The sequence below is a fragment of the Mastomys coucha genome, unplaced genomic scaffold (assembly GCF_008632895.1).
Source record: "Mastomys coucha isolate ucsf_1 unplaced genomic scaffold, UCSF_Mcou_1 pScaffold21, whole genome shotgun sequence".
Lineage (NCBI taxonomy): Eukaryota > Metazoa > Chordata > Mammalia > Rodentia > Muridae > Mastomys > Mastomys coucha.
Genome location: NW_022196904.1, coordinates 142,247,582 through 142,253,517, shown reverse-complemented (window position 1 = coordinate 142,253,517; position 5,936 = coordinate 142,247,582). Strand labels below are relative to the sequence as shown.

Below are 5,936 nucleotides of genomic sequence, written 5' to 3'. Positions count from 1 at the left end.
ACACACACACACCCCGCCACCTAGCTCCCCAATGCCCAGCAGCTGCAGATTTCCGTCCATTCTCCTGGCCCTCTGGCCCTCTGGCCCTGCACCTGATCCTGACCCCCACCATTCCCCTTCTCATCCTCTGTCATATTCAGTTCCCTCTCTCCCTCTGCCTCCAGTGACTATTTTATTCCCCCTTCTAAGTGAGAGTCAAGCATCCTTGTTTAGCTTTTTTGGGGTATATTATGAGTATCTTGTACTTTATGGCTAATATTCACTTATCTATGAATATATATCATGCGTGTCCTTTTGAGTCTGGGTTACCTGACTCAGGTAACCCAGGAACTGATATTTTCTAGTTCCATCCATTTGCCTGCAAAATTTATGATGTCTTTGTTTTTAATAGCTGAATAGTATTCCATTGAGTAAATGAACCACATTTTCTGTATCCATTCTTCAGTTGAGGGGCATCTAGGTTGTCTCTAGTTCCTGGCTATTACAAATAAAGCTGCTATGAACATAGTGGAGCACTGTCCTTGTCGTATGGTGGAGCGTCTTTTGGGTATATGCCTAGGAGCAATATAGCTAGGTCTTCAAGTAGAACTATTTCCAGTTTTCTGAGAAACCACCAGATTGATTTCCAAAGTGGCTGCACAAGTTTGCAATGCCAACAGCAGTAGGGGAGTGTTCACCCTTCTCTGCATCCTCACCAGCATGGGCTGTTACTTGTGGTTTTTATCTTAGTCGTTCTGATGGGTGTAAGATGGAATCTTTGAGTCCGTTTGATTTGCATTTCCCTGATGATTTAAGAATGTTGAACATTTCTTTAAGTGTTTCTAGGCCATTCAAGATTCCTCTGTTAAGAATTCTGTTTAGCTCTGTACCCCACTTTTAATTGGGTTTGTTGAAGTCTAACTTCTTAAGTTCTGTATATATTTTGGATATTAGCCTTCTGTCAGATGTAGGGTTGGTGAAGATCTCTTCCCAATCTGTAGGTTGCTGTTTTGTCCTATGGACAGTGTCCTTCCTACAGAAGCTTTTCAGCTTCTTGAGGTCCCATTTATCAATTGTTGATCTTAAAGCCTAAGTCATTAGTATTCCAATCAGGAAATTGTCTCCTGTATCAATGCATTCAAGGCTATTTCCCACTTTCTCTTCTTCTACTAGATTTAGTATATCTTGTTTCATGTCTTTGGTTTACTTGGACTTGAGTTTGTACACAGTGATAAATCTAAATATATTTTCATTCTCCTACATACTGATATCCAGTTAGACCAGCACCATTTGTTGAAGATGCTTTCATTTTTCCATTGTATGATTTTGGCTTCTTTTTCAAAAATAGAGTGTCTAAAGTTGTGTGGGTTTATTTCTAGGTCTTTGATTCAATTCCATTGATCAGCCTGTCTGTTTCTATACCAATACCATGCAGTTTTTATCACTATTTCTCTGTAGTACAACTTGATCAGAGATGATTGCTCAAGAAGTTCTTTTATTGTTCAGAATTGTTTTATCTATCCTTGTTTTTTTTGTTTTTCCATATGAAGTAGAGAATTGCTCTTTCAAGGTCTGTAAAAAATCATGTTGGAATTTTGATGGAAATTCCACTGAATCTGTAGTTTGCTTTTGATAAGGTCGCCATTTTCTCTATGTTAATCCTACTGATCCATGAACATGGAAGATCTTTCATCTTCTGATAACTTCTTCAATTTCTTTCTTCAGGGACTTGAAGAAGTTCTCATACACGATGGCAGTAGCACCCATTGAACAGGGCAAGCTGCTGCTGCATGTACAGCATCCCAGCAAGCAAATCAGGGCAGATAAGCAATACAAGGGTGTTATAGACTGCGTGGTTCATATCCCCAAGGAACAGGGAGTCCTGTCCTTCTGTCGTGGTAACCTGGCCAATGTCATCAGATACTTCCCCACCCAAGCTCTCTACTTTGCCTTCAAAGATAAATGCAAGCAGATCTTTCTGAGTGGTGTGGACAAGAGCACCCAGATTTGGCACTACTTTCTAGGGAACCTGGCATCAGGTGGTGCTGCTGGAGCCACATCCTTGTGCTTTGTGTACCCTCTTGATTTTGCCCGTACCCATCTAGCAGCAAATGTGGGCAAAGCTGGAGCTGAAAGGGAATTCAAAGGCCTTGGTGACTGCCTGGTTAAGATCTACAAATCTGATGGGATTAAGGGCCTGTACCAAGGCTTTAATGTGTCCGTACAGGGCATTATCTTCTACCGAGCTGCCTACTCTGGTATCTAAGACACTGCAAAGGGAATGCTCCCAGATCCCAAGAACACTCACATCTTCATCAGCTGGATGATTGCACGGTCTGTCACTACTGTTGCTGGCCTGACTTCCTATCCTTTTGACACGGTTCACCACCATGTGATGATGCAGTCAGGATGCAAAGGAACTGATATCATATACAAGCACGCTTGACCACTGGCTGAAGATTGCTCACAAGGAAGGAAGCAAGGGTTTTTTCAAGGGTGCATGGTCCAACGTTCTCAGAGGCATGGGTGGTGCCTTTTTGCTTATCTTGTATAATGAGATCAAGAAGTATACAAAATTATGTCCTAGGTGTTCTCCCTGAGAACAGGCATGTTGTATAACATACCACCACATCTTGAACATTATGGACAGATTCTGTGGGCTTGTCTGTTTTATCAATGGCAATTATTAACCAGTTGAAAAGCAACAATATTCATCTGAGCAATTTTCTATTAAAGCCATTTCCATAATGACAATAATGATGGGACTCAAATATATTTTTTGTTTCAGTTACTCCTGATAATTAAAAAATTGAAGAGGGCTGGAGAGATGGCTCAGCGGTTAAGAGCATTGACTGCTCTTCCAAAGGTCCTGAGTTCAAATCCCAGCAACCACATGGTGGCTTACAACCATCTATAACAAGATCTGACGCCCTCTTCTGGAGTGTCTGAAGTGTACTTACATATAATAAATAAATAAATCTTTACAAAAAATTGAAGAAATAAAAATATCCAAAAGAAAAAAAAATAATTTCCCAGTGGAATGTTTAGACTCAGTTATATATACTATCATATCATCTGCGAATACAGATCCTGAACTTCTTTCTTTCCAATTTGCATCCTGTTGATCTCCTTCAGTTGCCTTATTGCCCTAGCTAAGACTTCAAGTACTATATTAAATAAGTATGGTAAAAGTGAACTTTATCTTGCTCCTGATTTTAGTGGAACTGCTTTGAGTTTCTCACAATTTAAGTTGATGTTTGGCTATGGCCTTGTTGTAACTCCTTTTATTAGAATAAGGTATCTCCCTTGCATCCCTAATCTCTCTAGGACTTTTACCATAAAGTGTGGAGATCCCTGCAAACTCTACAGCCAGCAGAGAAGCAAACCATGAGAGGCAGGAAGGAGACCTGGTTCAGCCTGCCCTAGATACCAGAGCTAGTTCAAAACTTAGAGTGTGACTCCAAGGAGTTTTTTTGGTTGGTTGGTTGGGGGGTTTTTTGTTTGTTTTTGTTTGTTTGTTTGTTTGTTTTTTACATATTTAAACACCCACAACTTAAGGAAAGGTTTCCTTCTGACAAAATTTTCACAATAAAGCTTAGAGTATGACTATATCAAAACTCTTTTGCAAAGTACATTTCTTTTGCAAAGTACATATGACCTTTTTCATAAGAATGGGTTCTATTGACTAAGAAACAATGCTCAGGAGTCTGGGGGTTTTAAGTGAAGGCTGGCTCCACAGAATGGCAAAGACTGCAAGGTTATTAGCTCATCCCAGCCTTTTGGATGGAAAATAAGTGGGCATATCCCTCCTGTTGAAGAGAAAAGCCCACGTGTTTGACTGTTCGAATTTCTCTATTACTATCTGTAAGCACATGGACCAAATGCCCTCTACAGGGAATAGGTATTGGATTTCGTCGAAGGTCTTTTCTACAACTAATGAAATGATCATGTAGGTTTTTCACTTTCAGCTTGTTTATATGGTGGACTATATGTATGTTAAACCATCCCTGCATCTCAGAGATAAAGTCTACTTGAACATTACCTTTTTTTTTTTTTTTTACTTTTTATTGATTCTTTGTGCGCTTTACAGCATGCACTCCAGTCCCACTCTTCTCCCCATCCCTTCATATCTACCCTCACTCTTGCACCTTCCCCACCTAGATAACAGAGAGAGAGAGAGAGAGAGAGAGAGAGAGAGAGAGAGAGAGAGAGAATAGAAAAACATGTCATTATGGAAGCTGTAGTATTTCACAGTGTGTGCCTCAGTTTATCCCTCTGTCCGCACATCTTCACTTGCAAATGTTCATTGCAATGAGACACTGGTCTGGTTTGAGGTCTGTGGCTTCTGTGACACCATCAATATTGGGTCCTCACTGGGACTCCTCCCCCATGATCCTATTGTTGCCCTGTGCCACAGAAATCCTGCAGCTTTGGATCAGTAGACTTTCATGAATCTCAACCATTCACAGATTATATCGATTTTGGAACGAGCCAATTCAGAACCTTGGATCTGGGCCTGAGCAGGGCAAGCTCTCCAGCTCTGCTCCAGCTAGGGAGGCGGGGTCAGCTCTCCAGCTCTCCTGCCCTCAGCCAGTTCACCTGCACTTCCACCTCCAGGGTCAGCTTTGCTCTGCTGCCCAGGTGGGGTGCAGGGCCCATTCTTCCAAGTGCTGCAGCTGGTGAGGGTTAAGGCTATGTCTACCATGCTTATGACCCTGTGGGCAGCTTTTCTGACTTCCAGAGTCAGCTCTCCCACACTCATGCTCTCAGACTGTTCACCCACATCTCTGCCCCCAGGGTCAGCTCTACGGTGCTGCCTAAGTGAGGTACAAAGTACACTGTCCTGAGTGCTGCCACTGGTGAAAAGTGGGGTCAGCTCTCTAGCATGTCCCAGCCAGTGAGGGATAGAGCCAGTTATGCACAGCACCTGGACATTAAGGATGATCTTCTTTTAATGTGTCCTAGGATTTTGTTTGCAAGCACCTTATTGAGAATATATATATATATATTCATAAGAAAAATTAGTCTTCAGATTTTTTTTCTTTGATGGGTCTTTATGTGGTTTGGGTATCAAGGTAACTGTGGCCTTGTAAAATGAATTGGGCAGATATCTAAAGAACATTTTATCCTAAAACAAAAGGATATACCTTCTTCTCAACACCTTATGGTAGCTTCTGCAAAATTGACCATATAATCAGTCACAAATCAGGCCTCAAGAGATACAAGAAGACTGAAATAATTCCTTACATCCTATCAGATCACCATGGACTAAGGCTGCTCCTCAATAACAACATAAACAATAGAATGCCCACATGCACATGGAAGCTTAACAACACTCTACTCAATGATAATTTGGTCAAGGAAGAAATAAAGAAATTAAAGACTTTCTAAAGTTTAATGAAAATGAAGCCACAACATACCCAAACTTATGGGACACAATGAAAGCAGTCCTAAGAGGAAAACTAATAGCTTTAAGTTCCTCCAAAAAGAAACTGGAGAGCGCATACACCAGCAATTTGACAGCACATCTGAAAGCCCTAGAACAAAAAGAAGCAAATTCACCCAAGAGGAGTCAAAGGCAGGAAATAATCAAACTCAGGGCTGAAATCAACCAAATAGAAACAAAAAGAACTATACAAAGAATCAACCAAACCAGGAGCTGGTTCTTTGAGAAAATCAACAAAATAGATAAATCCTTAGCCAGACTAACTAGAGGGCACAGAGAGAGTATCCTAATTAATAAAATCAGAAATGAAAAGGAAGGCATAACAACAGAAACTGAGGAAATCCAAAAAAATCATGAGATCGTACTACAAAAACCTATACTCAACAAAACTGGAAAATCTGGATGAAATGGACAATTTTGTAGACAGATACCAGGTACCAAAGCTAACTGAAAATCAGATAAACAATCTAAAACAGTCCCATATCCCCTAATGAAATAGAAACAGTCATTA

At 40.7% G+C, this 5,936-nt stretch overlaps 1 protein-coding gene and 1 pseudogene across 1 annotated transcript in view; both read left to right on the top strand.

The window, feature by feature from the left end:
• LOC116103572 overlaps positions 1 to 2,736 on the top strand; it is a 3,938-nt pseudogene extending 1,202 nt beyond the window's left edge.
• Positions 1 to 5,936, top strand: part of LOC116103574 — a 32,559-nt gene that overhangs the window by 971 nt on the left and 25,652 nt on the right. The window lies entirely within an intron of this gene.